Source organism: Equus caballus, chromosome 2 (genome assembly GCF_041296265.1).
Source record: "Equus caballus isolate H_3958 breed thoroughbred chromosome 2, TB-T2T, whole genome shotgun sequence".
Classification (NCBI taxonomy): domain Eukaryota; kingdom Metazoa; phylum Chordata; class Mammalia; order Perissodactyla; family Equidae; genus Equus; species Equus caballus.
This window is the reverse complement of record NC_091685.1, coordinates 52179224-52197606: the sequence shown is the minus strand read 5'-3', so window position 1 is coordinate 52197606 and position 18383 is coordinate 52179224. Positions and strand designations below refer to the sequence as shown.

General features: G+C 37.4%; 1 pseudogene; it reads right to left on the bottom strand.

Annotated features, from left to right (window-relative positions):
• Positions 1-3271: 3271 nt before the first annotated feature.
• OR2T95P (olfactory receptor family 2 subfamily T member 95, pseudogene) lies at positions 3272-4467 on the bottom strand (annotated as a pseudogene).
• Positions 4468-18383: the final 13916 nt, after the last annotated feature.

Below are 18383 nucleotides of genomic sequence, written 5' to 3'. Positions count from 1 at the left end.
ACAGACTCATGCATATATGGTCCAGTAATATTTGACAAAGTAGCCAAGAATGCTTGATGAGAAAAGGATTGTCTCTTCAAGAAACAGTATTTGAACCAATGGATATTCACACACAATTAAATAAAATTGGACACCTATCTTACACCACTCACAAAAATTAACTGGAAATGGATGAAATAATTTAATGGAACACCTGAAACCATAAAACTCTCAGACGACAAGGTCTTAGAAGACCTCAATGTAGGTTTTGACATTGATATTTTTGGACATGACACGAAAAGTACAAGCAAAAATAGCAAAAATCAACAAATAGGATGGCATTAAACTAAAAGCCTTCTTTACAATAAAATAATCAACAAAATGAAAAGGCAACATACTAAACATATAGAATATTTTCAAATATGTGATGAGAGGTTAATAGCCAAAACGCATACGGAACTCCTACAACTTAATAGCAAAAATACAAATAACCAGGTTGAAAAAATGGACAAAGGACCTGGATAGACATCATTCCAATAAAGACTTACAAATGACCAAAAAATACACGAGCAGATGCTTAATGTCACTAATCATCAGGGAAATGCATATCAAAACCACAATGGGGTCACCTCACATCAATCATGAAAAAGACCAGAGATAACAATGTTGCTGAGGGTGTGAATAAAAGGGAGTCTTGCGCACTGTTGTTGGTAATGTAAATTGGTACAGCTACTATGGAAAACTGTATGGAGATTCCTCAAATAATTAAAAATAGAACTAGCATGAGATCCAACAACCCAACTTATGGGTATATATCCAAATAAAATGAAATCAGAATCTCAAAGAGATATCTGTACATCCATGTTCATTGTAGCATTATTCACAATAGCAAACACCTGCAAACAACTTGTTTCATATGTATATATGTATTAAGTATATGTGTGTGTGTATACACACACACACACAATGGAATATTACTAAGCCACAATAAAGAAGGAAACCCAGGCATTTGTGACGCACTGATTGACTTTGTAGGTACTATGCTAAATGGAAAATCAGAGTAAGAAAAATACCATATGATCTCGCTTACATGCGGAATCTCAAAAAGCAATATGGATGAATCTCCAAAATACAGTATTGAGTGCAAGAAGCATGGCGTAATTGATGATATGTTGAAATAATGATTAGCTTCTTGGAGTTTTTGATTAGGAAAAAGCAAAAGGAAGACTCCAAGAGTACTAGAAGTATGAAATATTCTAAATCTTGATCTTTGTTGTAGTTACATAAGCATATACATATGTAAAATTTGTAAGCTGTATGCTTGAGATTTGTATTAACTGCATTAACCAAAAACTGTATCAGCTGTAAGTGAATTATGCCTTGAAGATGGTATGTTCAAGGTAACTCCCCACTTCAGATTTTCTTACAGTTCCTGCTTTTGTACATGTGGCCTCCGCATGATGTTCCTCTGTTTTTAGACATCGATAAAAAACACATCAGTAGTGCCTTTCGAAAATTTTCTACAGAAAGATTTATTTAAAAACTAAGGGTATAAACTCTGAAAAGCAATCAAAAAAATAAAGAGACAGACATAGAATTTCCAAAACTATTTTGAAATTTTCTTTTCAATTTTGATTTCATAATGATCAGATAACAGGTCTATATTATTTCTCTGAATTGTATTGTTATTTTTACAGGCATCTGGTCAACTTTTATTAATGTCTGTGTTTGCTTGGAGATAATGCCATTCTGTTATTTTCTTTTGTTTGCTTGAGTTTCTTCCTATAGGTCAGGCTGAACAGTTGTCTTGTTGAAATATTTTATTCTTACCAAATTTTACGGGCTTATATGATTTTCAAATCCATATGTTTTAAAATCTATTTTTCTGATGGCAAATGAATCTGACACAAATAATGACGTTTTCATGACTGCATTTATTTGTGTCAATTTCGTTCATTGTAAGAAAACAAAAAATATTGATGGCATAATTGACAGAGTATTAGCAATTATGTTCCTTTTTTTCATCCTAACACTGGGTGAGGAGAATGATAAACAAGGCAAGCAAACTCTTAGTCTTGAGCAGAGGGCTACTCTCTTCCGACATCTTCAATTCCTTCTCAAAGTGTAGAGTTTCCTGAATAATCTCTCTAGACATGGACCCAGGATCTACATGCATCTGTTAAGGTACCACCACAAATATGCACACGGTATTGGTACTTGCATCACAACACGAAGCTGGAAATTTCCTATGTCGCTCTAAAATTTTCATGTTGGAATTGAGGTGGACTTGAAATGCCATTTTAACTCTCAGAAACTCATATTGCAGATTTATTTTCCCTGGAAGTTCTTTCTGGATTCATTTTTCTATGTATGTTTAAAATTTCATTTATTTCTTAAATTTGTTACAAACATACAAAATTTAGCCTCCATAATAAAATTCTCTAAGCCAACTTATTATGCAGTTTCTGCTTGTAATTTGGCTCTGATGACCACATCTTTCTACCGTGTCTGTCTGTATCTTATCTGGCTTGCGTCTTCCTCCAACAGATAGAGAAATAGTCTTATTTATTCTCTTTTCAAAGCCCCCAACCCTGGAGGAGTGCCCATATTTTGCATGAGAAATAATTCTAGTTATCTGGACATTTGCAGATGTGAGGTGATCCATATAACTTATAAGAAACAGGCGGCTGACTTACTCAGGTTTGCTCACTCATTATCATCAAGTGTTCTATTAAGACTAAGCATGTTTATGTATCTGAATTCATATCCATGGACCCCATGTCCATCATAAATCAACATAACATTTAAGCATCATGGACAAAATTAATTCCAAGAAAGAATTTAGTCGTGGTGTACTTTAAAACAGATTGGCCACTGCAATTACAACTAGAGCCCGGGGAAAGATATACATTACTTAAACAAAAAGTTACATGAGTTAAAATGGTTTGCCTTCAAGCTCCAGATAAAACAGATTGTGAAAGACTGCTTATGAAAACAGTGAAAATATAACATGCACAGAGCAAAAACATAGAACAGAGTGTTTAAAATAAATTCCTGGACAGAAATAAATATACCAGCTTAAAGGACAAGCTTGGGAATCACATTTTAACATTTATTTGCTGTGTGATATTGAGAACAATATTAGTTTCCCATGCCTCCATTTTCTCATTTAGAAGATGGGTGTCAAAGTACTTATATCATATAGCTGTTAATAGGATGAAAAATAATGCATAAAAATTACTTGGTGTGGAGCATAGCAAATAGTAAGTGCTCAAGAAATAGCCTGTCTTAGTACGGTAGTCTCACGTAATTCTTAACTACTTCCTATTATACTGATCAAAGAATTTAACTTTCTCTTCAAGCATTATTAAAGGAGAGAGAATTGCCATATGTTTAAATGTTAACAACTTCAGGAAATTAGACTCTTTGAATAATTTGAAGAATGAGACTAAGTTTGCTGTCATTTTAAATTTACACATTTCCCCAGCCACCTTTCTCAGGGCCCCCTTGACCTCGCTGTTCCTCAGATTGTAGATGAGGGGGTTCAGCACAGGGGTGAAGATAGTGTAGAATGCTGACACGACCTTATCAAGGTCAGCTGACCTGTAGGATTTGGGTCTCATGTAGGTGAAAATGGCAGCTCCATTAAAGAGTCCCACCACAGCCAAATGTGAGGAGCAGGTGACAAAAGCCTTCTTGCAGGCTTCTCTAGAACGCATCTGGAGAACAGCTGCGACGATAAAACTGTAGGAGGTCAGGATGAGGGAAAAGGGGACCAGAAGCATTAACACACAGCAGATGTACATTACATTTTTGAAGACTGATATGTCAGCACGAGCCAAGCGCAGCAGCATGGGGGCCTCACAGAAGAAATGATTGATCTCACATGAGCCACAAAATGGGAAGCTCAGGGTAGCAGCAGCCTGCATGAGCCCATCAGCTGCCCCCAGGAACTAAGACCCCAAAGTCATTCTCAGGCATAATTGCTGGCTCATGAGGACAGGATATCTCAGTGGATGGCAAACAGCCATGTAGCGGTCATAGGACATGGCTCTAAAAGGAAACTCTCCCCACCACCCAGTGTGAGTGAAAAAAGATCCGCAGCCCACAACCAGCAGGGGAGATGGACTTCTTGCCAGTCAAGTAGTCAGCAGCCATTTTGGGCACGATGGTGGCAATCAGCATCACATCAATGAGGGAGAATTGGCTCAGTAGGAAGTACATGGGTGTGTGGAGCCAGGGGTCCCAGTAAATCAGGAGAAGCATGACGACATTGCCCATAAGAGAAGCAATGGCCATCGTCAGCACCACCATGAAGAGAAAGAGGTGGGGTCTTGTATGTTTAAAGAGTCCTAGAAGAATGAAGTCTGATGTTGTGTTTCTCTTCTCCACGATTTCTTCTGGTGTGATTCTGCAAATGGAAAAATAGAGAAGGAAGGGACTTTCATCATCTACAAACCTTAGTTTGGCTTCGTAACTTCTGCACATGTGCTGGATATGGAATCCAAGGTCCTGACTCAAAGCCCTACATCCCAGTTAAGATGGTTCTGCTTGACCTATTATTCCACTTCTCTGTAACTAAGTCTTTCAATGTTTTAAATAACGTTAGTCTATGTATTTCACACAATGATATATTGTTTGGTTGGTATAATAGATAAAAATGAATCAAAAGTAGAAAAAAACTGTCAAGATTATAAAATTGTAAATAATTTGGCTTTTATTATATTATTTAATAATTATTACTCTTGTGCTTTCCTTATGTGTACTGAAACCAAAATTAACCATTTTAGAAAATAAACACTTATTTAAACATTTGCTATTTATATTTCTTTGAGTCTTAGATGAATTCTTTTTAAATTTTGGAAATTTTAACATACTCAAATTAGTTCTTTTTTAATAAACAAAAAATTACAGCTATTTCACTGTGGGTTACAAGGGCCACAGAAGGGAACAGATGAGTATAACAAAGTTTCCCCACTGAAGGAACATAATATCCCCAATAATTGATGAAAATGTTACTTCCTCTCGTTAAACAACTGTTTTTATTTACCTGATTTTAAAGTGTGGCTCTTCTAGTTCATCACTCTCTGCTCTGAAACCGTCAGTCTGTTTCCATCACACTTGTAATAAAATGCACATTTCTTTCTGCAGCTTCCTAGGACTTGGAGCCATGCCCTACGCATTGTTTCACGACACAATGTACCATCATGGAGACTTGCAATGATCAGGTGAGTATGAAAGGCAAGCATGAGAGGATCTTTGATGTCAGTAAATGCTTGGAGAGCATAGCAATAACTATAACAACGTACTCTTGATTAAAAAGGTTATTAAAAAGAAAAGGAAGCAGTTTTAAAACAACCTTATTACATGAGGCATAATTATCAGTCACAGGTGAAGTATAAATATATCTGAGAGGAAAAATATTTTTAAAATGCTTAAATTATATATTTGGCCTGTCTTCTGAGGACAGTTGCTTAATATTTAGCAAAACAGATCTATTTTCTTAGGAGACACAAACAAAATGACTGAGCCCACAGAAATGAGCACGGCCTTATGAGGAAGGGTTCACAGGTTGAGAGCTATTATACACTGAACATAAGTAAGATTTTTTAGTGTTTGACATTTTTTAAACTCCATACTAAGAACAAAACTTGTAAATTCATAAAGAGCAGAAGAGCATATAGGTGCATGGAGCCAATTCTCCTCTTTTCTTAGCAGAAAAATGCACAAATTTGCCACTTCTGTTTATGGATGGGTTTGCAGACCTCTTTATTTCTGACATGGACAGTCCAAAAATATTTCATCCAAAGCCTTAGAGACACAGTAATCTCTGAGCCTGTTTTCTGGAATTGTCTGGTAATTGATTGGTAATTGATTACTACAGAGACAGAGATAGTGATGATGCTTTATAACCCGAAGGGTTTGATTTTGTGAATACTCTAATGCTATAAAAATTAGGCAGCAGACAGAGCCCATGTCTTGCAGAGCCTTCTAACACATAGGCAGTCTCTTTAAGAGACCTGTGGAAAGTCAGTTCTAATGGCTCGTTAAATTGCTACCTCCACCACGTGAACATTTACGTTTGAATGGACACAACAACACAAAGGAACACCAGCACCTTTGCGATGGCTTGTTTAACCAGTGATACCAGACACATAAGCAGTCTACCTAATCGAGGCCTTGCCAAGCCTTGGTGATTTGCACTACCTCCTATCTAGTTCATTCAGCTCCTTGTTTTATATATTATTTAAGATATCTTTCTCCTCTTATTGCCACAGACCCTGACTCCTTGCCTGCAGGCTCTCTCAACCTCCATTATAACTTTAAACCACCCTCAGACTGATCTTATCGATGTGGGGATGTATGGATAAAGAACTCTGGGCTCAAGATACAGAACTCCTGGTTTGAGAATCATTTCGTTTACTTTCTATATACGTGATGAGGAGTCAGTTACTTAACCTTGCTGCATTTATATGTTTTAAATTACAAAGCTTCTTAACAGATTACTAAAATAATTAAGATATTTTGTGCATGAATGAATTTTGAAGTAATTTCCCAAGTCATTTTGCACATTGAAAGAAAATTATTAATTTCAATTTTATTTGTTGGTCTATATCATTAGTTGCTATATTTTCCCACATAAACAATAGCTAGAAAGCCATAGCACAAAATGTCAATTTGATCATTTAACTGAATGCTCTGGAAATGTGAGGATGAAATAGATAGATGATAGAGAGATACACACATGGTCACACACACATGAGTGTCTCTAATTAATAACAGTAAATTTGGAACTATGACTCTTTAAAATGAAAATGTAGTAAATAAATAAGTAACTCTGTGATATCTTCCTCTATTGTGAAAAATTGTGATGTATGGTATTTTAGTAAATTAGGCTTTTCAACATACTATAATAGATAATTTAATAGGAAGGTCAATATAAATATATTACTTAATTTCTTGTACATAACTAATGCAGCTTGATCTTTTTCACTAAATATCATACATAGAATTTTTAATAAAGAATTTATTGGCTTTATGGCTATATAAATGAATTCACTTGCTAAGTGAAACATTTAGCCTTTAACTAAAAGTCCATATTAACTCAGCAAATTATGAGAATATTATAAGTATTTCTTCTTTACATCAATTGTGGACCAAATTAATGTTAGGCTATTAAATAAGGTGACTGAAATTGAGTGAAGTCTTTTTTTTAAATGTACTTATATATTTTCGTGAAGTGAGAGAAATACTTCCCCTCCAGGAATAGGTTATGGATAGTTTTCCAGGTGTACACGATCACATCCTTCAGAGAAAGAAAATGAAACTGTTCTTCATTATTCTTAAAGTAATAAAATAGTTTGCCGCCAGAATTTTTCTTGTTTATTCTAGGCCCTTTATTTAGAGAATGTTTGAGGAATTCTGTGTCCATTAATCCCAAAATCACGCCCTTTCTGAAGCTCGTAGGGAAATTGATTACAGTCTCCTTCTCCACATTGCACTGACTTGAAAGCTCTAGTAGAGATCATCGTCATAAACTGTTGGAGTTTCCTTCCATAATCTCCTTTTCTCTTCCTTCTGCCATTCTGCCCTCAACAAAGAAAGTGCCTCTATGTCCAGAAGATATTGATATAACATGGTTAATTTCTTGAAACAGCCACACAGTTCATTGAAACAATCCACTATTTTATGAGCTCAGTAATTTGAATGAAATGATTGCTTATTCAAGAAGATCTATTAGCCTACTGGTTTTGGGTGGACCAGCCCACAATTTACGTCTTCAGAATATATGTGGACAATGGGGAGACTTTTATTTTGTATCATTTGTGAATAAAGTCTTACAACGGTTACTCTGCAACTCAAAATTCAGATGTGGAATACTAAACACTTGATAAATACGAATCACTTGAAATTACTTACTAATATAAAGGAAAAATAATTCTCAAACTAGACTCACCACTATAGTAGAGTTGTAACCCGTGAGACATCCATATGGTGCTGGGTGTTTTTAATAGGTTCACTACAAATGCGCGTTTGCATCAGTGTTGAGGGCACTGCTTTCTCCTCCTGGCCTCAGGCCGTACTTATTTCGAAGTCCTAAGTGACCACTTAAAGTTTCCTACACTTATAAAATACCTTCCCCGGGGCAACGACACTTTCGAAGACAAGTCACCTTTGGTAGGGGAACACAGATTTAACGGTTTCTCAAGAGTAAGTGATGCAATGAACTAATTTAACACCCGGGTTTTCCTAAAGGCAAAATAACCCCGAATGGGAAGGTGAAGAGATGAGGCACTCCAAGGATAACAGCGAATGCAAGGCCTTTTCAAAGGCAAAACAGAAGTTCCACTCCTTGAACTGAACAAATGTGACTTAATTGCCTGAAATATAGATTGTTCATTTTACTGACTGATGATAATGATGGATTTTATTCATTAATCAAATATGCTCAGCATTTTACATATGTTTCAAACATTTTATTTAATCTTTAAAACAGCCGTTTGATCTATGAACTTCTGCATTCTACCAGAATGCAAACAATGTTAATATTTTTAAGCACCATACCTATATTTAATTGTCCTGAGGTAGCAGAATGGAGGAATTTTGTTTAAGTCACCTCAGTGTGTGGTTCTCAAACTTTAGGGAGCATTTGAATCACTCAGAGGGATGGTTAGTTACACGTTGAGAAATATGTCCTTAAGTCATGTAAAGTTGAATTTTGACTCTATCCTTAACTGGTCTTCAGTGCTTTGATTGCCTCTAAACTCATTGATTTCCAATTTTTTAAACCCTTTTTCTATTCCTTATGTATTTCATGATCTTGGATTAGCATTATAAGTGAGCTTCCTCTTCCTCTTCTATAAAATATGCCTAATAACCTTGCTTACTTTGTAACATTATTAGAAGGATTAAATAAAATATTTGTAAATTATTTGGAAGAGTATCTGGCTCTTCGTAAATCTGGTATAAACGTTCATTTTTATCATCACCATGATTGTTTCCAATGGGGGAAAAAGTGTCTTGAAAGCAGGGCTTATGTTGATTCTGGCCCAAGTGTTATGAAAAATTATCTAAAAAAGTAAATAAGCAAAGGGAGAGCAGTCTGTCCTTTCAGTGTTATACTTGGTCATTGTTTAACAGGACTGCTCAAAGATTATTTAGTTCTCTGGGTGAATGCAACTGTGTTTGGCTTACTATTTATTAATAATCAGGGCCAAGAATCTGTGAACTTGCATATTAGTGCATATATTTGGTTCCAGTACAGATGCAAATAATTTATGTCTGGTAATAAAGTAAGAAATCAACCAGTGCTACTTAGCCAAAAAACAAAAACTCAAGCAGTGAGAAGGTTTTTTCCTCCTGACACCAAATGTGTGGTGTCTTCCAATACCTCTTTTCCAACACTCTGACATCAACCACAGAGCCTACAATTTAATCAAATCTGACACTACCTGGAGTCAGTGCAGACTCCACAGGCTTGAGGGCTCAGTCCCATAGACTGCCTCCTTCAGGTGCTCATCACAATTGTCAGGTTTTGATGCTTCTGTCCAACTTGGCTACAAAGAGCTCCTAGGACCCTCTCCTCAGGTTCTGTAATTTTCTAGAATGACTCACAACAGTCAGAACAATGCTATTATAATGATTACAGCTTATTATAAAGGATAAAAATGGACAACCAGATAAAGCGGTTCATGGGTGAGCTACGGAAGGCTCTTGAGTGCAGGAGCTTCTATCCTCGTGGAGTTGGGTTGCACCATCCTCCCAATCAGTGTTTGTGCACAGAAGCTCTCAGAACACTGTCATTTAGGAGTTTTATGGAGGTTTAATTGCATACTCATGATTGTAGCCATTGGTGATTAACTAAATTTACAGTCTTTCTCTCTTCCCTGGAGGTTGGGGAATGGGACCAAAAGTTCCAAACTTCTAATCATGGCTTGGTCTTCTGGCAACCAGGTCCCATAGTCAAGCTATATAGGGGCCACCAAGAGTCTTCTCAGAACAAAAAGGAGCCCTATCACATTTACCACTCTGGAAGTTCCAAGGTTTTTAGGAGTTCTGTGCCAAGAACCTAGGACAAAGATCAATTATTCTTATGTTATAAAACAACAAGAAAAAGTGAAAATAACAAATAGCATTTTTTTTTTCAGTGTGGCCTTCTCAGAGGTCTATAAAAAGCCCTGTTCAACTCAAACACTTTTTGCACGAGCTGTAACACCCTCTTTGTCCCCTCATGGATAAGTTAAACTTTGAATAGACATTCATTTATTTCAAATTTTTGTGAGAGTTATATATTTAACTTTGGGAAAATTTAACTTTTGGAGAAGATTCATCTAACTATGTCTCAAAATGCATCAGCTTTAAAGTGAATCTGGTAAGAGAGTAAGTAACTAGTGCACAGGCCGTGTAGGCATACAACTCACTTTCCTGTATTCCTCATGTGGAACCATGGTACCATCTGACCCTATTTGACCTCAGGTATGTGGAGGAATGTTTGGAACATGAGATGCCACTGCATAGAACACAACAACCATCTGAGATGCACTGGGAATTGGGTTGGTAGGGTTAAAGGATGTGTTTTCATTGCTAAGGTTTCCAGACTCTGGAGGGGGTCAACACGTGAAGACATTTTGACCTGTTCATTGTCTGAACCCAACTGGGAGAGCAACGTGAGGACTTGGTCTCACAAGGCCAAAATTGGTCTGAATGGAAGGAAAGGAAAGATGAGGCAAATGAAAAATACTCTTCTAAGATCTGTTGACAGACTGTAGGCAACCTACACGAGCTCTCTAAAACAGGATGACCCAGGACCCAATAAGCAGAAGTCAAAACACAGAAAGGAAAAAAGTTAAGTAATTAAGGGACCAATGACCCATGAAATAACTTGTATTTAGGTGTGAGTATACTCCTTTAAAGGTCCTCAAAAATGGATGAAGGACCCATGACTGTTTCAATGAATAAAAGTGGGAGGGAGACTTTAATGGCCCATGGTCTTCGCTGCTAAACAAAGCACACAGACAAGATGCTCCAACCTGCTCGAAATGTCAACAGAAAGCACTGTGAGTACTGCTGCTCATAACTACACCTGCAGGATTAGGAATCTCTAATTTTAGCATTTATCCATCACAAATTAACAAGTTATGTGAGGTGTATGAAATTATGTAGTATTCTACATTCTAACCAAAGCTTGAAATTGACAAACTTTCAGTTTTACCAATCTCTTGACAATGGAGAAAATCACGTTTTACACATAATTTGTATTTGCTGATTTTCTAATGAGGTTAAATATCATTTCACTCACTCAATTGCAATTCATGTTTTCTTTGCTGTAAAACTATTTATTCTTGCCATTTATCCATTTTTCTTCTGAGATTTAAGGCTATTTATTTGTGAGTGTTCTTTGATTGGAGAATTTAATCCATTTACATTTAAAGTGGTGATTGTTATGTGGGGACTTAATGCTGCCATTTTAATTCTTGTTTTCTGGCTGTTCTCTGTTTCCATCATTTCTCTTCCTTTGTATTTCTGACTGCCATTTCATTTTGGTTGTTTTCTGAGGTAGATTTCTCAGTTTTCTCTTTTTTTGTGAATTGTGGCTGTACTCTGATTTTTTGTTTAGTGGTTATCGTGAGGATTGTATGAAAGATATTCTCTTTTAAGTTGTAATTGAGCCTTTGCCTCCCTGATCTGGTGGAGAGCCACAGGTTTCTGATTGTGTCTGTCTATTTATCTCCTGCTCAGAGCTGTGTAGACCTTTGCATTTTTGTTTCTGGTGTGACGGCATCTTTAATTATTTCTTGTCAAGGAGGTCTAGTGGTGATGAACTCCCTCAGCTTTTGCTTATCTGGGAAAGCTGTTACTTCTCCATTGTATCTGAAAGAAAGTTCATTGCATAGAGTATTCTTGGCTGAAAGTTTTTGTCTTTCATTATTTTGAATATATCATTCCATACTCTCTTAGCCTGTAGGGTTTGTCCTAGAAATCTGCTGAAAGGCTGGTAGGGTTTCATTGGTAGGTTATTTTCTTCTGCCTCGCTGCTCCTAGTATTTTGTCTTTATCATTAAATTTGGCCATTTTTACTATTATATGCCTTGGAGAAGGTCTTTTAGCATTGATGAAGTTGGGCATTCAATTAGCTTAATTTATCTGTAAATCTGAAACCATCCCCAGCTTTAGGAAGTTCCCAGCAATTATTTCTTTGAACGAGTTCTTGGCTCCTTTCTTCCTCTCTTCTCCCACTGCAATACCTATAGTCCTTACGTTGCTTTTCTTAGTTGAGTGATATATTTCTTGCAGAATTCCTTCCTATTTAAAAATTTAGCTCTGTCTCCTCCTCCACTTGTAGCATTTCTACATTTTTCTCCTCTAGAAGACTATTTACTCCATAACATCAGTTCTATTTCTTAATGATTCTAGATTATTTTTTATTTCATTAATTGTGTTTTTCACATCCAGAATTTCTGCTTGATTTTTTAAAGTTTCAATCTCTTTGGCGAAGAGATTCATTTTATTGCTGGTTTCCTTGAATTGTCTTTCTGTGTTTTCTAGTAAGTCATTGAGTTTCTTATGATGGCTATTTTGAATTCTCTATCATTTAGGTTCTGTATTTCTCTGTCTTCAGTTTTGGTTTCTGGAGAATTGTCATTTTCCTTCTGGTCTGAATTGTTGCAGCCGTTTTCTCATGGTGTTTGATGAGCTAATCTTTTGTCAGGGCATTTGTGGTATTCTTAGGATGCAGATTCCCCCTGTTACCACTAGGGGGAAGCAGGAGCAGCGTTTCTGGCCCCACCCCATCTGCTGGAAGCTGTGGACCTATTACAGGTGCTTGCCCCAGCCTGGGGTGAATTCAGACACTTGTGTGGACTGTCGTTGGCAGGCGGGGCTTCCTTGCTGGGATGGGCCATGCTTTGGTGCTTCAGGGGCACTCTGAGCTCCCCATCTCTACCAGAAAGTGGTCGCCAGTGGGCTCAAAGCTGCTGCTGCCTCTTCCCACAGCTGCCCAGGACATGTTCTCTATTTGGGGGCTCAGCAGCACTGTGAGCCCTCATCTGCATGTCTGGGAAGCATATGCCCAAACATGTAGATCTGCTGCTGTCTCTGTTTACAGTCCATTGGACTGTTGTGCTTGGTGGATGGGGCTTCCTCGCTGGGACCTGAGCAATTGCTGCCCCTTGGTGGCACAGGGGCATGGTGGGCTCCCTCTCCCCACCAGGAGAGTGAAAACAAGCACAGGCTAAGAGTTACAGCTGGCTCCTCCTATGGTCACCCTGGTGTGTGCTCCCACTGTCGGGTGCTTGCCCCAGGTAGGAAAGTGTTTGTGTGCATGCACAGGGCTACCAGGGGAGAGCAGAGTGTGCTCACCCATCTCACTTCCCCAGTGGCCAATCCACCCACCCTCAGATGTACAGCTGCGTGTGTCTCTCAGGCATCCTGTTGTGCTTTGTGGGTTTCTTCCATTGGTCAGTGAATGTCTATTTAGTTGTAGTTCAAAAGGGAGAATGATGAAGGGAACAGCTCACTCTGCCATATTGCTGACTTCATCCTCCTGTATGTTTCTTAGCAGCATTCCAAATAGTTGATGACACTATCTAGAGCTTGGTTTGAAAAACACAAAAAACTCTTGATTTTCCTTTTATTTCACTTGTTGATTGTTATTTATTAATGCAAATCAAACCACCCCAAAATCCAGTGGCATAGAGTAACTACAATATTGCTGTTGCAATTCATGAGTCTGAAATTTTGACAGGGCTTTTCAGGAAGAGCTAATCTCTGCTCCATGTTCTGGCTGTAAGTTCCACATGCAAAGCTGCATTTGCCGGGTGTTTGGCTCTGGCAGGATGACCTCATTCACAATGCTGGAGGCTGGAATGACTGGGTTTTGGTGAGACCTATCTCTCTCTATGTCATCTGTCATCATTCGACATTGTGGTCTGAAATTCTTTACGTGAAGCCTAGAGCCCAAGAGAACAAAAATAGTAGCTTCAAGGCCTCCAATGACCTGGGCCCAGAATTGGTACCGTATGACAATTGCCACACTCTGTTGGCCAAAGCAAGTCACATGGCCAGAGCATATTGAAGGGCTTGTTTCTGGATGGAAGAAGCAGCATATATACATAGAATGGGAGAAACTGTTAACAGTCATCTTTGCAAACAATTTCCACACTGCCCATTCTAAAATGTTTTGCTCGTCTCTTCCTCTGCCTGATTTCTAAATAGTAGTTAATTTTTTGTTGTTGAGGAAGATTGGCCACAAGCTAATCTGTGCAAACTTCCTCCACTTTATGTAGGATGCTGCCACAGCATGGCTTGATGAACAGTGCTAGGTTTGAGCCCATTTTGAGTAACTATCTAATTGCTCAAATTATGAACCTAGGAATTATTCTTGATTTTAATCTTTTCTCATCCCACAAGTTCCATTAGAAAATACTCTTGGCTTGATCTCTAAAACCTGCCCTGACTTACAAATGTTCCCTTTCACTGATAATTCTTTAATGCAAACCGTCATTTACTACCATAGGCTCTTTTGCTTCCACCTTTGTCCCATAATATCCATTCTCTGAACAGCAGATGAAGTGGACATGTAAGACTGTACATCACATTATCTAACAAACGTTTTTTTATGCTTGCACTTGGAGTTTCTACTCTTTAACATGGCTTTACAATACCATCCTTACTCAGGACTTTTTTCCCTCTCTGATGGCAGCTCCAATTCTTTTCTCCCTAGAACTTCACTTTAGTAACAATGGCTGTATTTATGATCTCCAAGCATGCCAAGCTCACTGCCATTTGAGGAAGTTTGAACATGGCATCCCTTCTCCTGGAGTGATTTGTGCAGGTTTTTCTTTAAATCATTAAGGAGCAAGTAAAATATTATTTTATCAGAGACTTTTCTAGAAAATCCTATCTAATGCTTTCCCAACTCCATGGTTACTTTCCATAATATTAGTATATTTTATTTTATTTACAGCATCTATCACTAACTGATAGCTTTATTCTTTGTCGTTCATTGTCACCAGCACCCACATTACACAAACTTCACAAATTTACAAACCCTGTCAATCTTGATCAGAAGTTTACCCCAGCACCCAGAACATTATCAGGAACAGAAAAGCTATTCAATAATTGTTAAGTGAACGAATAGATAGGAAGAAATAGTAGCCACATTTTGCTAAGAGAATGTTTTTTGTTACTTTTGGCTTTGTTGTAGGATGGTGAAAGTGGGATATAAATTTTTGCTCATGTTAATATTTGTAAAATATTTGTAAATGTGAATTTGTAAAAGTGAATAATAAAAATGAAATAATCATTGTGATCCATGTAATGGGTAAACATTTCAGAAAGTCTGAATGAGAGAAATTCCATCTCTACATCCTTCCTTTTCTTTCCTGCCTGACTAGAAAGCATGGCATTGCTGACTGTCCCAAGCTTTTTAGAACAGTATGAGAACCATCCAGACACACGTGCGTCAACAATGATCAATAGACTATCTTGGAAGTATTTCTTTTTAATTTGAAGTGTACATCATTATATTTTGACTTCTTTAGAGACCACATCATTTTCACCACCAAAAGTCTAGTTTCCATCTATCACCAACAAATGTGCTGTTTCACATCTTCTTTATTCATTCATAGGCACCTATGTTGTTCTCAAGTCTAGGCTGTCACCTTACTCAATATGCCATGTAACCAGGAGATTCTGTCTATTGGAAAAGACACCTGCGGAAAGACTCTCTTCAACCTCACTAGAAAAGCCTCTCATTGAAATGGTGCGGTTAGCTGACCCTTGTGCCACGAAACTCCAGGGAATAGACTCTTGGGTTGTGACACACCTACAGAAACACCAAATGCTAACTGGACCTGCACGTCATCTGGTGACCTGAAAGTAAAGATTTCTGGAATTGAAGCAGATGACATCTGATGAGACAGCTTTCCCAAGATGTCCAGACCAAGCCTTTGGAAGCTTGTCTGCCAAACCTTTGGTGACAACATAGCACTTCAGATGATCTCCAATGCCTATGATCTTGACAGATGTATTTTAGAAAAAAGGGCCTGAAGGTTCTCCTTCCTATCCCATATTTGTTACTCAAATGTGGCCACAAGAGGTTTCCAATCAGTGCACTTTCCCTCCAATGTGGGAGATGACACTCAGAAAACTCCTTCCTGGCATCAGTGGACAAATGCTTGATGAAACTGGAAAACTCTGACTCTTGAGCAGTGGTGCTTTCAGAGAAAGATCCTGATCAATATGGGAAAATATGAAAATTAATCGACAGGAGGCCAAAGAGGGAACTGTCACATCCTACATTGATAGTGGAGCCCAACAGGACTTCATCTTCTTAACTGACAAGAAGCTGAGCCCATGAGACACTGCAACAAGTCAGCCAATGAAAAGCCACCATACATCAACCCCTCAATTCCTCCAATAGACACTTTATTTATAAAAGTCCTCCCAACTTCTCCTTCCCCTCTATAAAAGAATTTCTCCTCACCTTTGCTGCTAGGAGGTTCCACATTGATCACTGTAGTTATACACCTTGAGGCAAATAAACCCATTTTGCTGAGGAATGAACTGGCTGTCTATTTCTTAAGAACAGCGATTGCTACCCCAGCTTTCTTTTTGTTTCCGTTTGCATGAAACATATTTTTCCATTCCTTCACTTTCAGCCTGTGTGTATCTATAGATCTGAAGTGAGCCTTGTAATTGGCTACATGAGTCCTGTATTTAACCCAGTCAGCCACCCTATGTCTTTTGATTTGATCAATTAATCCATTTACAGTAAAATAATTATTGATAGATATGTATTGTCATTTTGTTAATTTTTCTGGATGTTTTTGTAGTTATTCATGATTCCTTTAGGGTTCCTTTATATTTCTGACAGACGAGTGGCGTAGGTCTGCACTTAAGAACCAAACGTGGGCCCCCAAAGTGGAGCACGCCAAAGTTAACCACTGGCCCAAAATTGCTCATAATTTTAACTAGAAAAAATATACTTTGGTTTTAGAATGAATATTTCTCTATGTCCCATTTTAGTTTCAGTTTATATCTTCTTTTATATTTTTTAAAAGTAATTTCTCTAAGGTTAATTCTTCTTCATACCCTCTGTATTTTCCTTTCAAGTTTCATTGTTTTCTTTATTTTGGCCTGTATTTCATGAAAGGTGATTTCCTCATATATCTGATGATTCTTCTCTGTCCATATGTATGAGTTAGCCACTCAATGGAAGTTCTGAGGAGAGGGAAGATTTTTTGAAATATAGCCAATATATGTTTCAAGTGGGGACACTATTTGATTGTGAAAAATTTGAAACATTAGGGCCTGTGGATCTCTTTTCTTGCGCTGACCAGCTTCTATGAAGAGAAAATTTCAATATCTCCTCTAAGGGTTATTAGCATGGCTGCCAGTATCACCAAGCAAATGGGAATGAATTGGACCTCCAGTTCAAGATGTGGATGATTACACACACTTCTCTTGTCAAATTGGTCATCTGTCTGCATCCGTCACTGGCACCCACTCTGGTTCAAAACCTAAGTTTCGCGTTTCCATAAGAAACTACCAGTCATCTAAATCTGAAACTCTTCACGCATTCTCCAAAATTGAAATACTGAAAATAAAAGCAATAAAATCACCCAAATTTTATGTCAACATATACATAAACATCTTAAATTAACAAAGCCGATTTTAGGGACACACTGGAACTGTAGGTCAGTAATGAACATTACAGAAAAGAGAAGAATGCTGTATGTTACAGAGTTTCTGATTCAATGTAGTCATCAGAATTCAAAGATAGACCATAATGACCCATGTCCTAGCATAATCTCCTTCTTTTAGTTTGATTATGACTGGTTAGCACGTCATGATTTGGTTCTGTCAAAACGGAAGGGATTTTGCAGGTGTAATTCAAGTTGATCTAATTCAACTATAATTCCACTTTTCAGTCCATTTTGAATTATATGAATAATTGTTTAGCTGTATCTTATAAATAAAAATTTTTCTAATTGTAATAGTAGCTGCCTAGGAGATACTATGTCTGAATGTCATGCACTAACAAACTGCTTAGAACAAGATCGAATAGATAAAGTAGAATAAGCTGCCGGTAACCCGGTAAGCCGTCCTCACTGCAGTTAGACACTTGATCACTTGATTTAACAAACTACGTACAGACTTAAGGACATGTGTCCCAGAATGCTAGTTTTCAAAACTTACTTGGCCTAACCACAGTCTTTCTCTGTAAAGTTGATAACATATAAAAGTAAACAGTTCTGCCATAACATGATATATATATGTATTCAAAAAAATTTTTTATGGTAAAACTGCATATTGGGAAGACATCAATTCTAGGAAAAATAGGGCTATACCATTTAAAACATAAAACTTATGAGATATTAATCAGAGCATAAACTCCAAAT